The 20,433-nt window shown below is 36.6% G+C and overlaps 1 protein-coding gene, 1 non-coding gene and 1 pseudogene across 2 annotated transcripts in view; 1 reads left to right on the forward strand and 2 right to left on the reverse strand.

Annotated features, from left to right (window-relative positions):
- The window catches only part of DIAPH2 (diaphanous related formin 2), a 1,001,003-nt gene that overhangs the window by 817,310 nt on the left and 163,260 nt on the right, over window positions 1–20,433 (forward strand). The gene's annotated exons all lie outside the window — the stretch shown is intronic.
- LOC122478072 lies at window positions 10,621–10,727 on the reverse strand. The gene has a single exon (XR_006295838.1). It is a non-coding gene; the product is annotated as a U6 spliceosomal RNA (small nuclear RNA).
- Window positions 18,247–20,433, reverse strand: part of LOC122477878 — a 3,942-nt pseudogene continuing 1,755 nt past the window's right edge.

Genomic DNA, 20,433 nt, shown 5'->3' on the forward strand with positions numbered 1-20,433 from the left:
CAAGGCTTATAACTGTGTTTCACTATTAAAAGATTATGATGTATTTTTACCACCTAGCACATTACTCAATATAATATATACTCTTGATAACTATTTGTTGAAAACTTCACAATTATCAAAAAAGATTAGAAATCTACATTAAATCCTTTCAATATATTATACCTGAAGCTATCTCTGAAGTTTGAAATTTTGGGGATGAAAGAAATAGAAATTTCATTCTACATCACTGTAAATGGAATTCCATTAAAGCTGAGTTTATTTTATAGGCAAACTTAAATGTCCTGGCTATGTTACCTTCATATGACCTTTCTACTAGTAATGTTTAGGCTTGACAAGTAAAGAAAAATTCTGAGTTTATATAAAAAACAAAATATTATTATATGTCATTACTCTTACATCCCTCGTGCTTACATTTGAATGCCACCTTTTTGTCATTTTCAAGTCGCAGTTTGTTTTACTCCTAATGCTTAAAGGACAAAATTCTTAATACTACCAGAGGAAATATAGGAAAAACAGAACGTTTTGTTTAAGTTTTACATATCTTCTCATTAATCTGCAAATATGCTCTATAGAACAGGAGAAGTAGACAGGAGTTAGTGAATCTCTTTAGCATAGCAGTAAGTAATTAATAGCTTTCTCAGCTTTCTCACAGATTTACTCAGAACAGATCTTTCTGAAGTTTAAGGGTTTTTATCTAGTATATATGAGTATTTTAAGGATTTGAACTGTTTATTTGAGGGACTTCTAGAATCCAGGGTGATATTTTCCCTTTCCACTTGGGAAAGTTTTAGCTTGAGATTTCTAGGGTTCTTGGTCTGTTCTATTGTTTGTCTCACATAGATGCAGTATACAGAAGGCAAAACAGTACTCTGTGGGCAATGAACAGGGATTTTTTTTCATACATTATTCACTACTTTGCAGTGGTTTCAGAAAGTCAATGTATGTACCAGACACAAAGAAATGAAAAAAACACAAAAAACAATCATTTTCATATTGTTGTTTAGGAAGTTAATACTATTATGTATGGATTTCATCTTTATTGCAAATTTATAATAACATATTTTTAGCAGCCATATCACTATTGATCAAGGGTGTACATGTCTATCATGTTTGTTAATGAACTGATGATCTTTAAATATTTGGAACAACCTATGAAGGGGAGTTTGTATCAAGAGGGATAAGCAGTTTGACTTCATGTGGATAACCCAATATTTATTTTAGTTATATTTGTGACATCATTTCAGTTGCCTATACCAGTACTACTATAAGTGGCAGAGATAATGAAAATTGACTATGTTTTGTACATAATTGTGGATTTCATTTTATTGTCATCAACAGATAGATGGAATCAAAGAAACATGCTGGAATTGAAAAGAAAAAGTTCTCTTGAAAGAATTTTTCTAATGTATAGTTTTCATTTTATGGTCCAAATTTAAATGAACTCTCATGCACTTATAGAGAACATTAAAACAAGTTCAGTTAATAGTCATAAAAACCCACAACATGAAGGCACCAAGAGGATGACCATCTTTAGTGACTGAGATAATAATCCAATATAGAAAATAAATTTAGAAATAACCACCATAATAAGTTTCTAGGAAATTATTAGTGGATGTTTTCAATGTTTAATTCTAGTGGGATCAGATTAGAAAAGACAAATTGGGGGAGCACCTGGGTGGTTCAGTTGGTTAAGTGTACAAATCTTGATTTCAGCTTCACTTAGACTCCCAGGGTCATGGTATCAAGCCCCACACTGAGTTCCATGCTGAGCATGAAGCCTGCTTAAGATTCTCTCTCTCCCCTTCTGCCCCTCTCCCCCCTTCACATGTGTTATCTTTAAAATAATAAAATAAAATAAAATTAAATTAAATTAAATTAAATTAAATTAAATTAAAAAAGACAAATGGGAAGAAAAACATCACATCTTGCAATTTGAATATTTTTTTTCCCTTGCCACAAATAGTATTGATCACTTGCATGGTTCATTTAGAACTTCCTGGCAGAGGAAGATGAAAAGCACTGAAAAAATAATTATGGTCAAGTTGAATGCTGCCCACACAGATTCTATGCATTATAGATTATCCTTATGCTTCCAGTTTCTTAACTTTTTTTCCTAGTTACTGTGCTTTGTGGTCCGGGGACCCTTTGTACACCACTTTCCTTACTTCCCTTCTGTAGCTTCAAAAAAATTGTGTTTTATCTTTGTTTCCCACCACCATTGCTCCAATCTGATATTCCACACATTAATTGTGGGGAATAAAAACTGGTAGAAAAAATGAGGAAATATAATTGTGTCAACATTATTTGAAGTCTGTCTTACTTAAGTCTGAGCATTCTGTCTCTTGTGGGAAAACAAACAGGACTGACAATATTTAACTGTTCCAAATAAATCCTGTCTTACTTTATGCAAAATTGTTTAGGTCTTGATGTCAGAGAGGGGTCATTGAAGGGCATTTCAAAGGGACCAAGTAAAGTTCCTAGATGGACTCTTGGTTCTTAGACTTTTTGGAATTATGATATCATCACTGCTAGAATTTATAAGTGCTCCTGGTAGTGAGTAAAGTATCGAACAAATGGTAAACCTTTTGTATAGCTGTAAATTATTTCATCAGTTAGTATAGACAGTTGTGAAATGACTACATGTTTTTTTTTTTTTGGCTCTCAGAAAGTATATACTCTGAAAAAAAAAAAAAACCTAAAGAGAAAAATACCTTTTCATAAAAATTCCTCAGACCACAATGGATAATTAATTACAGCTTGACAGGTATAAACATGTTCAATAAAGAGGAGAGTTGGATACTTCAATAAGTAGAGTAGTTTGGCAGGTTTAGTACTTTAAAAACTTTTTTATCTCTCCAAATTCATTCAAATAATATACTAGATTTTACTGAAATAGGTTTTAATTACGTTCCACTCTAAGGAGAAATCTTTATTCTTAAGACATGTACACCAAAATATTTTTAAAAAATACTTGTCTTGCATTGATATGCTAATTTTTCTCTAATGTTTTGAAAACATGAAACTCTGTTCATTCACTTTTTGTTTAACTTGGAGGCTAACTCCAGTAAAATTGACTCTGTGTGAATTTATCTGTTTATTTAAACCAAAGCATAGCCCTTAGAAAATAGCATCTTTTATCAATCATGATTTTTAATCAAGTCTTGTGAAAGCATTTTTATTATGCATTATAGATAACTTTTTAAACGACTTAAATTCAATTCTTGACAATCAAATAGGTTTTGTTTTCCTAGATGATTTGACTATAAAAGTTAAATATGGCAAGTTTTGTTAAAGTGGGAAAGAAGCTCGTTTTTTTTTCTTTCAAAGATTTATTTATTTTTGAGAGAGAGCGCAAGCAAGGAAAGGGCAGAGAGAGAGGGGCACAGAAGATCCAAAGATGGTTCTGTGCTGACAGAAGCAAGCCTGAGATAGGGCTCTAACTCACAAACCGTGAGATCATGACCTGAGCTGAAGTCAGAAGCTCAACGACTGAGCCACCCAGGTGCCCCAAAGCTGGATATTGAAGTATGGCTTCTTTCAGCTTCTTTTCTGGTTCTATAACAGGTGGTACATGTCCTGGCATAATTGAAGGTAGAAAGAACGGTGGTTGGGTAGGATTAATCACAGAATTTTACTTCCTGTGTGACCAAACCTGCTTTTGTACCAATTAGCTATGACCTTTTATTCTAGCCTTAGGGTATGAGATTATTAGAGGCAACAATTTCTGAAATATTTTCTTTCTAATATTAGTTTAAGCAAATGTCTGTGCAATGCTCTTATTTCATGATTATTGTGGGTTTTTTTTTCCTCCATGTGCTACTTCTTTTTTTTTTTTTTTTTTTTTTTTTGCATTTCAATTTTTCTTTTTTTTTTTTCTTTTTTTTTTTTAGATTTATTTATTTATTTATTTATTTTCTGAAATTTATTGACAAATTGGTTTCCATACAACACCCAGTGCTCATCCCAAAAGGTGCCCTCCTCAATACCCATCTCCCACCCTCTCCTCCCTCCCACCCCCCATCAACCCTCAGTTTGTTCTCAGTTTTTAACAGTCTCTTATGCTTTGGCTCTCTCCCCTTCTAACCTCTTTTTTTTTTTTTTTTCCTTCCCCTCCCCCATGGGTTCCTGTTAAGTTTCTCAGGATCCACATAAGAGTGAGACCATATGGTATCTGTCTTTCTCTGTATGGCTTATTTCACTTAGCATCACACTCTCCAGTTCCATCCACGTTGCTACAAAAGGCCATATTTCATTTTTTCTCATTGCCACGTAATATTCCATTGTGTATATAAACCACAATTTCTTTATCCATTCATCAGTTGATGGACATTTAGGCTCTTTCCATAATTTGGCTATTGTTGAGAGTGCTGCTATGAACATTGGGGTACAAGTGGCCCTATGCATCAGTGCTCCTGTATCCCTTGGATAAATTCCTAGCAGTGCTATTGCTGGGTCATAGGGTAGGTCTATTTTTAATTTTCTGAGGAACCTCCACACTGCTTTCCAGAGCGGCTGCACCAATTTGCATTCCCACCAACAGTGCAAGAGGGTTCCCGTTTCTCCACATCCTCTCCAGCATCTATAGTCTCCTGATTTGTTCATTTTGGCCACTCTGACTGGCGTGAGGTGATACCTGAGTGTGGTTTTGATTTGTATTTCCCTGATAAGGAGCGACGCTGAACATCTTTTCATGTGCCTGTTGGCCATCCGGATGTCTTCTTTAGAGAAGTGTCTATTCATGTTTTCTGCCCATTTCTTCACTGGGTTATTTGTTTTTCGGGTGTGGAGTTTGGTGAGCTCTTTATAGATTTTGGATACTAGCCCTTTGTCCGATATGTCATTTGCGAATATCTTTTCCCATTCCGTTGGTTGCCTTTTAGTTTTGTTGGTTGTTTCCTTTGCTGTGCAGAAGCTTTTTATCTTCATAAGGTCCCAGTAATTCACTTTTGCTTTTAATTCCCTTGCCTTTGGGGATGTGTCGAGTAAGAGATTGCTACGGCTGAGGTCAGAGAGGTCTTTTCCTGCTTTCTCCTCTAAGGTTTTGATGGTTTCCTGTCTCACATTGAGGTCCTTTATCCATTTTGAGTTTATTTTTGTGAATGGTGTGAGAAAGTGGTCTAGTTTCAACCTTCTGCATGTTGCTGTCCAGTTCTCCCAGCACCATTTGTTAAAGAGGCTGTCTTTTTTCCATTGGATGTTCTTTCCTGCTTTGTCAAAGATGAGTTGGCCATACGTTTGTGGGTCTAGTTCTGGGGTTTCTATTCTATTCCATTGGTCTATGTGTCTGTTTTGGTGCCAATACCATGCTGTCTTGATGATGACAGCTTTGTAGTAGAGGCTAAAGTCTGGGATTGTGATGCCTCCTGCTTTGGTCTTCTTCTTCAAAATTCCTTTGGCTATTCGGGGCCTTTTGTGGTTCCATATGAATTTTAGGATTGCTTGTTCTAGTTTCGAGAAGAATGCTGGTGCAATTTTGATTGGGATTGCATTGAATGTGTAGATAGCTTTGGGTAGTATTGACATTTTGACAATATTTATTTTTCCAATCCATGAGCAGGGAATGTCTTTCCATTTCTTTAAATCTTCTTCAATTTCCTTCAGAAGCTTTCTATAGTTTTCAGCATACAGATCCTTTACATCTTTGGTTAGATTTATTCCTAGGTATTTTATGCTTCTTGGTGCAATTGTGAATGGGATCAGTTTCTTTATTTGTCTTTCTGTTGCTTCATTGTTAGTGTATAAGAATGCAACTGATTTCTGTACATTGATTTTGTATCCTGCAACTTTGCTGAATTCCTGTATCAGTTCTAGCAGACTTTTGGTGGAGTCTATCGGATTTTCCATGTATAATATCATGTCATCTGCAAAAAGCGAAAGCTTGACTTCATCTTTGCCAATTTTGATGCCTTTGATTTCCTTTTGTTGTCTGATTGCTGATGCTAGAACTTCCAGCACTATGTTAAACAGCAGCGGTGAGAGTGGGCATCCTTGTCGTGTTCCTGATCTCAGGGAAAAAGCTTTCAGTTTTTCCCCGTTGAGGATGATGTTAGCTGTGGGCTTTTCATAAATGGCTTTTATGATCTTTAAGTATGTTCCTTCTATCCCGACTTTCTCAAGGGTTTTTATTAAGAAAGGGTGCTGGATTTTGTCGAAGGCCTTTTCTGCATCGATTGACAGGATCATATGGTTCTTCTCTCTTTTTTTGTTAATGTGATGTATCACGTTGATTGATTTGCGAATGTTGAACCAGCCCTGCATCCCAGGAATGAATCCCACTTGATCATGGTGAATAATTCTTTTTATATGCCGTTGAATTCGATTTGCTAGTATCTTATTGAGAATTTTTGCATCCATATTCATCAGGGATATTGGCCTGTAGTTCTCTTTTTTTACTGGGTCTCTGTCTGGTTTAGGAATCAAAGTAATACTGGCTTCATAGAATGAGTCTGGAAGTTTTCCTTCCCTTTCTATTTCTTGGAATAGCTTGAGAAGGATAGGTATTATCTCTGCTTTAAACGTCTGGTAGAACTCCCCTGGGAAGCCATCTGGTCCTGGACTCTTATTTGTTGGGAGATTTTTGATAACCGATTCAATTTCTTCGCTGGTTATGGGTCTGTTCAAGCTTTCTATTTCCTCCTGATTGAGTTTTGGAAGCGTGTGGGTGTTCAGGAATTCGTCCATTTCTTCCAGGTTGTCCAATTTGTTGGCATATAAGTTTTCATAGTATTCCCTGATAATTGTTTGTATCTCTGAGGGATTGGTTGTAATAATTCCATTTTCATTCATGATTTTATCTATTTGGGTCATCTCCCTTTTCTTTTTGAGAAGCCTGGCTAGAGGTTTGTCAATTTTGTTTATTTTTTCAAAAAACCAACTCTTGGTTTCGTTGATCTGCTCTACAGTTTTTTTAGTTTCTATATTGTTTATTTCTGCTCTGATCTTTATTATTTCTCTTCTTCTGCTGGGCTTAGGCTGCCTTTGCTGTTCTGCTTCTAGTTCCTTTAGGTGTGCTGTTAGATTTTGTATTTGGGATTTTTCTTGTTTCTTGAGATAGGCCTGGATTGCAATGTATTTTCCTCTCAGGACTGCCTTTGCTGCGTCCCAAAGCGTTTGGATTGTTGTATTTTCATTTTCGTTTGTTTCCATATATTTTTTAATTTCTTCTCTAATTGCCTGGTTGACCCACTCATTCGTTAGTAGGGTGTTCTTTAACCTCCATGCTTTTGGAGGTTTTCCAGACTTTTTCCTGTGGTTGATTTCAAGCTTCATGGCATTGTGGTCTGAAAGTAAGCATGGTATAATTTCAATTCTTGTAAACTTATGAAGGGCTGTTTTGTGACCCAGTATATGATCTATCTTGGAGAATGTTCCATGTGCACTCGAGAAGAAAGTATATTCTGTTGCTTTGGGATGCAGAGTTCTAAATATATCTGTCAAGTCCATCTGATCCAATGTCTCATTCAGGGCCCTTGTTTCTTTATTGACCGTGTGTCTAGATGATCTATCCATTTCTGTAAGTGGTGTATTAAAGTCCCCTGCAATTACCACATTCTTATCAATAAGGTTGCTTATGTTTATGAGTAATTGTTTTATATATTTGGGGGCTCCGGTATTCGGTGCATAGACATTGATAATTGTTAGCTCTTCCTGATGGATAGACCCTGTAACTATTATATAATGTCCTTCTTCATCTCTTGTTACAGCCTTTAATTTAAAGTCTAGTTTGTCTGATATAAGTATGGCTACTCCAGCTTTCTTTTGGCTTCCAGTCGCATGATAAATAGTTCTCCATCCCCTCACTCTCAATCTAAAGGTGTCCTCAGGTCTAAAATGAGTCTCTTGTAGACAGCAAATAGATGGGTCTTGTTTTTTTATCCATTCTGATACCCTATGTCTTTTGGTTGGCGCATTTAATCCATTTACATTCAGTGTTATTATAGAAAGATACGGGTTTAGAGTCATTGTGATGTCTGTATGTTTTATGCTTATAGTGATGTCTCTGGGACTTTGTCTCACAGGGTCCCCCTTAGGATCTCTTGTAGGGCTGGTTTAGTGGTGACAAATTCCTTCAGTTTTTGTTTGTTTGGGAAGACCTTTCTGTCTCCTTCTATTCTAAATGACAGACTTGCTGGATAAAGGATTCTTGGCTGCATATTTTTTCTGTCTAGCACCCTGAAAATCTCTTGCCAATTCTTTCTGGCCTGCCAAGTTTCAAAAGAGAGATCAGTCACGAGTCTTATAGGTCTCCCTTTATATGTGAGGGCACGTTTACCCCTTGCTGCTTTCAGAATTTTCTCTTTATCCTTGTATTTTGCCAGTTTCACTATGATATGTCGTGCAGAAGATCGATTCAAGTTACGTCTGAAGGGAGTTCTCTGTGCCTCTTGGATTTCAATGCCTTTTTCCTTCCCCAGTTCAGGGAAGTTCTCAGCTATGATTTCTTCAAGTACCCCTTCAGCACCTTTCCCTCTCTCTTCCTCCTCTGGGATACCAATTATGCGTATATTATTTCTTTTTAGTGTATCACTTAATTCTCTAATTTTCCCCTCATACTCCTGGATTTTTTTTATCTCTCTTTTTCTCAGCTTCCTCTTTTTCCATAACTTTATCTTCTAGTTCACCTATTCTCTCCTCTGCCTCTTCAAGCCGAGCTGTGGTGGTTTCCATTTTGTTATGCATTTCGTTTAAAGCGTTTTTCAGCTCCTCGTGACTGTTCCTTAGTCCCTTGATCTCTGTAGCAAGAGATTCTCTGCTGTCCTGTATACTGTTTTCAAGCCCAGCGATTAATTTTATGACTATTATTCTAAATTCACTTTCTGTTATATTATTTAAATCCTTTTTGATCAGCTCATTAGCTGTTGTTATTTCCTGGAGATTCTTCTGAGGGGAGTTCTTCCGCTTGGTCATTTTGGATAGTCCCTGGTGTGGTGAGGACCTGCAGGGCACTTCCCCTGTGCTGTGGTGTATACCTGGAGTTGGTGGGCGGGGCCGCAGTCAGACCTGATGTCTGCCCCCAGCCCACCGCTGGGGCCACAGTCAGACTGGTGTGTGCCTTCTCTTCCCCTCTCCTAGGGGCGGGATTCACTGTGGGGTGGTGTGGCTCGTCTGGGCTACTTGCACCCTGCCAGGCTTGTGATGCTGGGGATCTGGCGTATTAGCTGGGGTGGGTAGGCAAGGTGCTCGGGGGCAGGAGGGGCAGGCTTAGATCGCTTCTCCTTAGGTGATCCACTTCAGGAGGGGCCCTGTGGCAGCGGGAGGGAGTCAGATCCGCTGCCGGAGGTTTGGCTCCGCAGAAGCACAGAGTTGGGTGTTTGCGCGGAGCGAGCAAGTTCCCTGGCAGGAACCGGTTCCCTTTGGGATTTCGGCTGGGGGATGGGCAGGGGAAATGGCGCTGGCGAGCGCCTTTGTTCCCCACCAAACTGAGCTCTGTTGTCAGGGGGCTCAGCATCTCTCCCTCCCTTTGTCCTCCAGCCTTCCCTCTTTCTGAGCAGAGCTGTTAATTTCTGACCTCCCAGACGCTAAGTCGCGCTTGCTGTCGGAACACAGTCCGCCTGGCCCCTCCGCTTTTGCAAGCCCGACTCGGGGGCTCTGCTTGGCCGGCAAGCCGCCCCTCCGCCCCGGCTCCCTCCCGCCAGTGCGTGGAGCGCGCACCGCCTCGCCGCCCTTCCTACCCTCTTCCGTGGGCCTTTCGTCTGCGTTTGGCTCCGGCTACTCCGTTCTGCTAATCCTCTGGCGGTTTTCTGGGTTATTTAGGCAGGTGTAGATGGAATCTAAGTGATCAGCAGGACGTGTGGTGAGCCCAGCGTCCTCCTAAGCCGCCATCTTGCCGCAACCTCTCCATGTGCTACTTCTTTCCACTAAGCTGCTAAATCATTTGCAGAGGAATTAACATAATGTTTCTAGAAACATGAATAGCTTGTGGCCTTTTCTGAGTGTTCTACTTCAGAAATAATGCAGCTGCAGTAGCGTGTGCCTTTGTTTCTTCCCATTTCTCTCTGCAGGGAAGTTCCTGCTTTAAGGTAGACCTGAGCTCTTTTATTCCTGGGATTTTTCTCTAAATGATGTGAATGTTTCCATCATGTTTTCTAAAGTGCATTGTTTCTTTGTTAACTTATTTCACTATGGTTGACTCTGCAGCTTGTAGGAATAATGAGGAGTGGACAAGAGAGTATAAATGAATAATTACAAATCAATCGTTCCTATCAGGAAAACAACCCCCAAAAAAGGGCTGTATGAATACAGTCCCAGTAACATGATCTTTAAAGATGACATACAGTGCATTTGTTACTTGTGTATGTGATACAAAGAGTATCTCTACAGGCCATAAGATGTCAAAAATGCAGCTAAAATGAGAACAAGCCACTGGTACATTTTTCATGATACTTTGGTCATAGGACTACATCGCTTCACATGAAAAGGTCTTATTTGACTTGCATTTGGAACAGAGAGTGAAAGGACTTTGCTGAAGGTTGCCTTGTTTAGTCCCCTCCCCCTAACACATTTCTTTTATGTGATTCTTCCACTTTCATTTCCCATCTTATTTGTTTTCGATCTGAATTGCACACTTTATGAAATGGTCACTGCTTTTGAAGTTCATTCTATAGAACTCTAAGTTTTACTGAGAAGAAAATAAGTTTCTCGAATTTGTGTGTCATCCTTGTGCAGGGGCCATGTTAGTCTTCTCTGTATTTTTCCAGTTTTAGTGTATGTGCTGCCAAAGTGAGGATGATAACTTTCCCCAAAAAATAGGTTATTGAACAAATTAGTTAAATCTCATTCAAATAATAGAAGAAAGCAAACTTGGCTTATTCAACTTTGACATCTAATTTGAATCTTTTGTGCATGCTGTCCTCCTGAAAGTGGCCACCACTTGTTAAATTTGAATAGGAGAGAACAAAAAGAGATAGTACAATATTACTTCTTTTCACTAGCTTTAAATTAATTTTAGATTGCACAGAACTACATCTTCATTATTCAAGCAAGAATTTAATATGTACCCCTAAGGGTTCTACTCTTCTAACTCCTTTAATGTCAGGATTCTGCATCAGAAGAACAAGGGAACTAATATTTTGTTGTGGTATAAAAGTTTCTCCTTCTAAAGTAACAAAATTAAAAAATTCTTTTTTCTCATGTTTATGACTCTTCTTTGGCTAATTAAAACAGACTTCACATGAATAATTTATATTATGGACTACCTTCTTCTTAAGCATTCATGGAAGGAAAAATAAAGTTTTAAAATAAAAAAAAGCCTGCTTTGAAAACATTATATATCATTGACACTTTTTATCATTTTTATTTTCCTAAAGAAGCTAATTTTGAAACATATAAATGCATTAATTTGGAAATTAATCTTCATTATACTTGCACTGGTTATGCTTCGTGATTAGCACTGGTGCAAGCTTATAATTTAAAAACCTCATATATTTTTACTGCTATTTGTACCCAGCTGTGTCAACTGTACAAATGATAAAACAATAATCAAAGGACTGATGGCTCAATATAATAGCTATTGTGCTTTAAATATCTTTTATGCTTTGACATTAACTGTCTCCCTTACTTTAGTATCTACTTTTCAAAAATCTACTCATTCCTGACACTATTTAACTGGGGTTATTAGTCCTTTGACAGCACTGCATGCTATTAACAGTATCTCTTAATTTGCTTAATTTCCTGAAATTTTCTATGTTAATTTTTTACTTTGGAATTTTTAAATGCCAGATTTGTGCTTAAAATAGAAAAACCCTCCACTAATAAGATTTAGTCATATAACCTAAGTACTACAGAGTTATCCCAGATATAATAGGGAGAGATAAAGAAGGGATCACAGATAATAAATTTGCCCTGCTTCCTCCACAAAGTTATTACTGCAAACTTTAAGTCCCAGCTTTTATTGATAATATAAATATGGGTTATGTAAGGAAAGCGTATACCTATTTATAATAGCATTCAAATTTGGTTTTAATAACTGCTTTAGGCCAAACCATTCCATAAACAATACCAAGGCAATTTGAAAATAAGTATTTGTTGCATAATTTTTTTATTGCATATGCATTTTATTTTATGATTTTTGTAATTAAAGTAATATAAATAATATTTCCTGGCTAACTACCAGGTAAACAACTTTACACAATATAAATGTTTTTTATCTTGTGAAACAACTGATGGTCATTCAAAAGGAAGATTGTTGGGGAGGGGTTGGAGAAAGTAGTATTTTCAATTGGCTACCAGGCTTTTAACAAAACAATTCCCACTGTAATCTGAAAGAATTTCATCTAACTAAATCCCCACTCAAAGGACAAGCATGGAGTGAGGGCTGTAGTCAGAGAAACAAAGGATGAGAGGACCAATATCTGAATGAATTCCCCCATGGTGCTCTTTAGAGGGGCCCATTATGCCCTGGGTTAGCACCTCTCACCATTACTTGTGAAAATAGTTGGCATTGAGTGATGCTGTATGTCTTACATTGTACTTGCTAAAATTGCTTATGCAGTTTCAATTGGCCATGGTATTTATCATGTTCTATCCTCAGCATTATGTAGCATGATTAAGCCTATAAAGCAGCTGCTTTTTTTTGTGTATGTGGATCAAGTGATTGTTATGCATTGTGCAAACATCAGTTCAACTTTCTTGAGTGCCATGGCACAAAAAAGTGTTTTGTGTTATTCTTCAAATTCGATATTGCCTATATATGTATAGCTCCATCTATTGGTGAGCACAAATCTGTTTTAATGTGAATAGAAGTTGCACATGGATATCAAAAGATAAAAAATCCTCTAAGATATTATAAAATCATGTTATACAGCTCAGTTTTTACAATGGTTCAAATACAATGGACATCTGTATGTACTGTGAATTAGTATACATACAATTTTTAACCCACAACACCCTTAACTATGGCTTTAGAACTGTAAACTTGTTTTGTTTCTTTTAAAGTATGTGGAGGTTGGAGGATAACTTTTAATTATAAAAGTCTCTTTGAAAACTAGACTTGGTAAAATGAACTGTATTGTATGTATACGTATATGCATGTAGTTCTTTTGGTATCTGGTAAGAACTAGCTGCCATTCTAGGATATTTTCCAGTCTCTACTTTGGCTCTTTTACATATGAGATTCTCATTCTTCAGCCCCCACCTCTGTACTACTTCTGCCCTGATCCCTTCAACTGCATTGTCTCTTCTTTTCCCATCTACGAACTCTTATGTTCCATAGTTTACTGAAGTACTATAATTACAGCTTGTATCTTTTATTACTATATCTCTACGCTGTGCTTTTCTGTAGTAGTACAGAATATTAATGAGATTAGCACCTGTCATTGAGATGTACTACCCATTTTTTTAACGTTTATTTATTTTGAGAGAGAGAGAACAGGGGAGGGGCAGAGAGAGAGGGAGAGAAAGAATCCCAATCAGATTCCTCACCATCAGAACAGAGCTTGATATGGGGCTCAATCCCATGACTGTGACATCATGACCTGAGCTGAAATCATGAGTCAGATGCTTAACCAACTGAGCCACCCAGGCATCCCAAAATGTACTACCCATTTTGAGCAACAGCTTTAAGTCACTGCATAAGCCTTCTACTTAATGGTTTACCTTTTTTTGTTTGTTTTTGAAGTAAGAAGGGGAAATTTGTGATTTAAAAAAAAGTATAGCCTCTCAGAAAATCTAACATTGCTAACTCATCCAACCCTCCAAAAAAGAGAAAGTTTTGACATTGAAATGTGGGGAATCTTCATATTGATAGCACATTTTCCATACTTAAATAAGTAAATCTATGAGTTAATCACAAATGAGAATACTTGCTTATTTCCTACTATGACTGTGAAGATAAAATGAGATAATAGGTGTAAAAATTTTTTTGAAACTTTACAAATTTATTCATTTAAAACTTGAACAAAGCTTTAAAGTGTTTCAAATTATCATTAATATATTAAATCAATGCTACTTATGTCAGTGGCTTCCCATTACTTCTAGGAAAATTCAAATTTTTACTGTAGCTGTAAAGGTTCTATAATCCAACTTACACCTACCTAATCCTCTTGAATAGTTTTAAGGCTGTGAGGAAATAAGGCACACAGCTATAAAACTATTATTATATTGAAAAGAAAAGCATTGTTTTAGATGTACAGATCTTCCAGTATTCATCCCAGAAACTGGGGCTTTTGGGTAAAATTTGAGTAGTAACCAGGTAGTTAAGAAGATATGATGCCAGAATAGTATTATGATTGTTTGGTCATTATTATGAAAATAGGTAAAATGTTATCAGTTTCGTTTATGTCTATAATTGGTTAAGGTAATGAACAATTAAAATGTAAGCCAAAATTAATGAGGTTTTTAATTAATAGTATATTGAACTTCCAGTTACATTGCCAATCGCATTATTTCAATATTTAGTAAATTTAATATTTTCTAAATGAAACAATTAGAACAAATCTTATTTTAAACTTTCACGTCCCCATACTTCATGTTCTAAATAATTACAATGAAATTAAATGCTCTACTAATGCAAATTTACAAAGCAGTGGAAATATTGCCTGTACCCTAGCAATCACAGTTAAACCTGAGACGTATTTTTTTCTGAGGCCACATCTATAATATGGGAAATGTTACATTTTCTTGGGTAAGCTTTTCTTTATTTCTTAGTTTTTTTTTTTAAATTCCAGTTAGTTACCATACAGTGTAATATTAGTTTCAGCTGTCCAATACAGTAATTCAACACTTCATGTAATACCTGGTGCTCTTCACAAGTGTACTCCTTAATTCCAATCATTTATATAACCCATACCCAATCTACCTACCCTCTGGTAACCATTAGTTTCTTCTCTATAGTTAAGAGTCCTTTTCTTGGTTTGCCTCTCTCCTTTTTTCGTCTATGATCATTGGTTTTGTTTCTTAAATTCCACATATGAATGAAATCATATGGTATTTATCTTTCTCTGACTGATTTATTTCATTTAGCATAATAACTCTTTAGCTCCAACCATGTCTTTCCAAATGGCAAGATTTCTTTCTTTTTTATGGCTGAGTAATATTCCATTGTCTGTCTATGTATGTGTGTATGTATGTATGTATGTATCTATCTATCTATCTATCTGTCTATCTATAAAACCTCTTGTTTATCCATTCATCAGTCAGTGTATTCTTGGGCTGTTTCCATACTTTGACTATTGTAGATAATGCTGCTATGAAACATCAGGGTGCATGTATCCCTTTGAATTACTGTTTTTGTATTCTTTGGGTAAATACCTAATAGGGTGCAATTGCTGGACCATAGGATAGTTCTGTTTTTAACTTTCTGAGGAACCTCTATACTGTTTTCCACAGTGGCTGCACCAGTTTGCATTCCCGCCAACACTGCAGGAGGGTTCACGTTTTACCACATCCTCGCCAACACCTGGTTTTTCTTGTGTTGTTAATTTTGGCCGTTCTGATGGGTGTGAGGTGCTACCTCATTGTACTTTGGATTTGTATTTCCCTGATGAGTGATGTTGATCATCTTTTCATGTGTTTGTCAGCCATCTGTATGCCTTCTTTGGAAAAATGTCTATTCATGCCTTCTGCCTATATTTTAATTGGATTGTTCATTTTTGTGGTATTGAGTTGTGTAAGTTCTTTATATATTTTGGATATTAACCCTTTACAGGTATGTCATTTGCAAATATCTTCTCCCACTCTGTAGGTTGCCTTTGAGTTTTGTTGACCATTTCCTTCACTGTGCAGAAGATGTTTATTTTGATGAAGTCCCAATAGTTTATTTTTACTTTTGTCTTCCTCGCCTCAGGAGACATAGTGAGAAAAAAGTTGCAACAGCCAATGTCAAAGAAGTTACTCCCTCTGTTCTCTTCTAGGATTTGTATGGTTTTAGGTCTCACACTTAGGTCTTTAATCCATTTTGAATTTATTTTTGTGTATGGTGTAAAAAAGTGGCCCAGTTTCATTCTTTTGCATGTAGCTGCCCAGTTTTCCCAACACAATTTGTTCCCATTGGAAATTCTTTCCTGCTTTGCCAGAGGTTGATTGACCATAAAACTCATTTATGAGTTTTCTATGCTGTTTTATTGATCTATGTGTCTGTTTTTATGCCAGTGCCCTACTGTTTTGATCACAATAGCATTGTAATATAACTTGAAGTCTAGGCTTCTGATGCCTGTGCTTTTCTTTTCTTTTCCTTTTTAAAATTATTATTATTTTCTTAATTTTTTAAAATTCATTTTCATTTTTTGAGAGAGGGAAAGAGAGAAAGAGAGAAAGAGAGAGAGAGAGCATGCAAGCAGGAGAGGGCTAGAAGGAGAGGGAGGGAGAGAATCCTAAGGAGGCTTCATGCTCAGTGCAGAGCCTGACGTGGAACTCGATTCCACAACCATGAGACGATGACCTGAGCTGAAATCAAGGGTCCTTTCTCTTTACTTTTTGGTAAGTCTGGCTAGAGGTTTATCATTTTTTTTTCAAAGAAACAGCTCCTACTTTCATTGATCTGTTCTATTGTATATTTTAGTTTCTACATCATTTATTTCTTCTCTTGTCCCTATTATTTCCTTCCTTCCACTGACTTTAGGCTTCATTTGTTGTTCTTTGTGTAGCTCCTTTAGGTGTAGAGTTAGGTTGTTTATTTGAGATTTTTCTTACTTCTTGAGGTAGGCCTATATGGCTATATACTCCCCTCCTAGGACCACTTTTGTTGCATCCCAAAGATTTTGTACTGTTATGTTCTTGATTCAATTTGTTTCCATGATTTCCTGGTTGATCCATTCATTGTTCAGTAGCATGTTGTTTAACTTCCATGTATTTGTGGTCTTTCTGAATTTTTCCTGTAGTTGACTTCTGATTTCACAGCATTGTCATCAGAAAAGGTGCATGGTATGATTTCAGTCTTTTTGTATTTGTTGAGGGCTGTTTTGTGACCTAATATGTGATCTATTCTGGATAATGTCCAACATGCACTTGAAATGAATGTGTATTCTGCTGTTAGGATGGAATGTTTTGAAAATATCTGTTAAGTCCTTCTAGTTCAGTATGTCATTCAAAGCCATTGTTTCCTTGTTGATTTTATATTTAGATGATCTGTCTATTGATGTAAGTGGGGTGTTAAAATCCCCTACTATCATTGTATTATTATCAATGAGTTACTTATGTTTGTTATTAATTGTTTTATATATTTGGGTGCTCCCATATTGAGTACATAGAGTTACAATTATTATATCTTCTTGTCAGGTAGACCCCTTTATTATCATATTGTGCCCTTCTGCATCTCTCGTTACAATCGTTTTCAAGTCTAGTTTGTATGATATAAGTGTTGATACTCTGGCTTTGTTTTGACATCCATTTGTGTGATAAATATTTCTCCATCCCCTCACTTTCAATCTGCAGATGTCTTTAGGTCTAAAAGAATTATCTTATAGACAGCATATACATGGGTCTTGTTTTTTTTTAATCCATTCTGATAGCCTATGTCTTTTGATTAGAATGTTTAGTCATTTACATTCAGAGTAATTATTGGTAGATATGTATTTCTTGCCATTTTATTACTTGTTTTGTCATTGTTGCTGGAAATTTTCTCTGATACTTTCTTTCTTATCACTTTTGGTCTCTCCTTTGCATGCAAAGAGTCCCCTTTAATATTTCTTGCAAAGCTGGCTTAGTAATCATGAACTCCTTTAATTTTTGTTTGGGAAACTCTTTATCTCTCCTTCTGTTCTGAATAATAGCCTTGCTGGATAGAGTATTCTTGGGTGCATATATTTCCCATTTATCACTTTGAATAAATGATGCCACTCCCCTCTGTCTTGCCAAGTTTCTGTGGAGAGATCTGCAGCTAGCCTTATGGGTCTTCCCTTGTAAGTTAGGGACCTCTCTTGTCTTGCTGCTTTTAAGATTTTTTGTTTATCAGTATATTTTGCAAATTTATTTTTTTAGGTTTTTAAAATATTTATTAATTTATTTTGAGATAGAAAAAGCACGTGTGGGGGAGGTGGGTGGCATGGAGAGAAAGAGAGAATTGCAAGTAGGCTCTGTGCTCTCAGCACGGAGCCCAATGCGGGATTTGAACTCACAAACCACGAGATCATTACCTGAGCCAAAATCAAGAGTCAGAAACTTAACTGACCAAGCCACCCAGGTGCCCCTATATTTTTCAAATTTGATTATAATATGTCTTGGCGTTAGTCTGCTGTTGTTGATTTTAATGGGAGTTCTCTGTGCCTCCTGTATCTTGATGTCTGTTTCCTTCCCCAGATTAGGGAAGTTTTCAGCTATTATTTCTTTAAATAAACTTTGTGCCCCCTTTTCTCTTTTCTTCTTCTTCTGGGACTCCTGTAATATGAAAGTTTTTACATGTGATGGAGTCACATAAGTTCCATAAGTCTGTCCTCCTGTTGCATAGTTCTTCTTTCTCTCTTTTGTTTAGTTTCATTAATTTCTATTATTTCATCTTTTAGGTCACTAATTCATTTGTCTCCTTCCTCTAGCCTCCTGTCATTGCATTAAGCCTCTTTCCAATCTCATTTATTGCATTATTCTCCTCTGGTTGATTCTTTTTTAACTCTTTTATCTCTGTGCTAATGGTCTCCCTGATGTCTTCTATTCTTCTCTCAAGCTCAGTAAGCATTCTTATATTGTTGCTTTAAATTCTCCATCAGGCATGTTACTTATATCTGTTTCACTTAGATCTCTGACCATGGCCTTATCTTGTTCTTTCACTTCCATCTTTGCATTTTGTCTAAACCTCTGGCTGCTTCTTTATGTTAGAAAAGCCAGTTATGTATGCACTACTTCTTCAATGTTGCCTCTTCTCTCCCTTTGTCACCAAGTCACTTGGTTCTTGACCATGATGCATCAAAGAATTGGAGACCTGAAACCAGAATTTATTGAGGAGATAAGTATGGTACACTTTCAAGAGCAAAAATGAGCAAATGCCAGAGCATGACTGGCAATGGGACGGAGAAGCTCCAGCTGTATCTTTTTAAGCCAGCTTTGTATATGTGTATATTTGGCTTCTATTGACATCTTTGATTGACAGCTATCAGTTGTATAACATTTTGGCTTCTGTACATGCACCTACCCATGATATATCATATATTTTTATGTATTGTATATTTATGAATTTCTAATGAGCTTTTGCTGTGACCTGAAGGGCAAGTGGCACCTTTTGTTCACATGCTCTGTTCTTGGAAGTCCCCTGTGGCTTTTGATCTAGCTCTGTGGCTACCCCTTTCCTGTTCTGTTAGCCCTTAAAAGTGGCTCTGAGGGAGTGGCTGTTAACCCTGGTGTGTGTGTGTGTGGGGGGGTGTCTCCCAGTGTGTGACCAGAATCTGGCCTTTGTTCCTCCTTACTCATGCCTAACTAACTGCCTAACACCTTTAGTTGTGAAGCTTGTTCTGTCAGTGTTCAGGCTGATTTCTGAGTTATTTAGCATGATCTGATAGTTATCTAGTTGTGTTCATGGGAGGAAACAAGCCTAAGATCCTCCTACTCTGCTGCCATCCTGGTTTTCTGGCCTTTTTTTCACTCCTAGAAAATACTGAAGTTGTGCGTATGTTAAGACTCACAGCAATAAAAAGTGATATCTAATATGCTGACTCCATTGGATGAGATGAACTGATTATCAAAGCAGATAACATCTTACAAAGCAAAAGCACAAGATTCAAAACTAGTCACAATTGATCTCAGCTCAGTAAAATATATGTATACAGTTGCTGAAAAAATTAGAATGATACAAAACAAAATCTTAAGTCCTTGTAACTGTATCACAGTACTATGGGTAGTTTTTACTTTCTTCCAACTTTTCATGATTATATCATCAGAATAAATCAAATAATAATTTAAATATTTTGTATACGACATTCATTATATTTATTTTACTAAATAGTATGGTTCAAAAAAACACAAACAAATCAGAAAATTTTACTTAAAACTACTCCAACAAGATGGATGGAGTTGATGCCATCCCATTCCCTTCTTTCTATGTATATGAAGCTGGAGCCATATCTGACACCAAACACTCAAGTATACTTTGCCTTTCCTGTTGAACGTGAATGAACTTCTGTGAACAAGGGAGACAAATGAAGTTTTACAAGATACAGGCACTTTATTTCCCAGTTTTTAAAAATAAGCCAGGTGAAAAATATTTAGTAAAAGTAACAGGAACAGACAAAGCTTTAAGAGTTCTACCATTAGCTCTAGTGACTTACACTCAATGCAATCAGCATCAAACAAGTAAAACAAACAAAATTTTAACTGGGGTTAATGGGCATATATGTAAAAAAGAAATCCGATTTACTATAACTGGAGAAAAATGGCCATTTGAATCCAACTTAAAGATATACCAACAATGTGCATTAAATCTTGTGTACCTATGTAGCTGAGTAACATCTGAAAGCTTTGCAAGAGTATGTAAGCGAGAAAAGCAAAAGGTGCTTTTTGATTCCACAGTATCTG

This window comes from Prionailurus bengalensis, chromosome X (genome assembly GCF_016509475.1).
Source record: "Prionailurus bengalensis isolate Pbe53 chromosome X, Fcat_Pben_1.1_paternal_pri, whole genome shotgun sequence".
Lineage (NCBI taxonomy): Eukaryota > Metazoa > Chordata > Mammalia > Carnivora > Felidae > Prionailurus > Prionailurus bengalensis.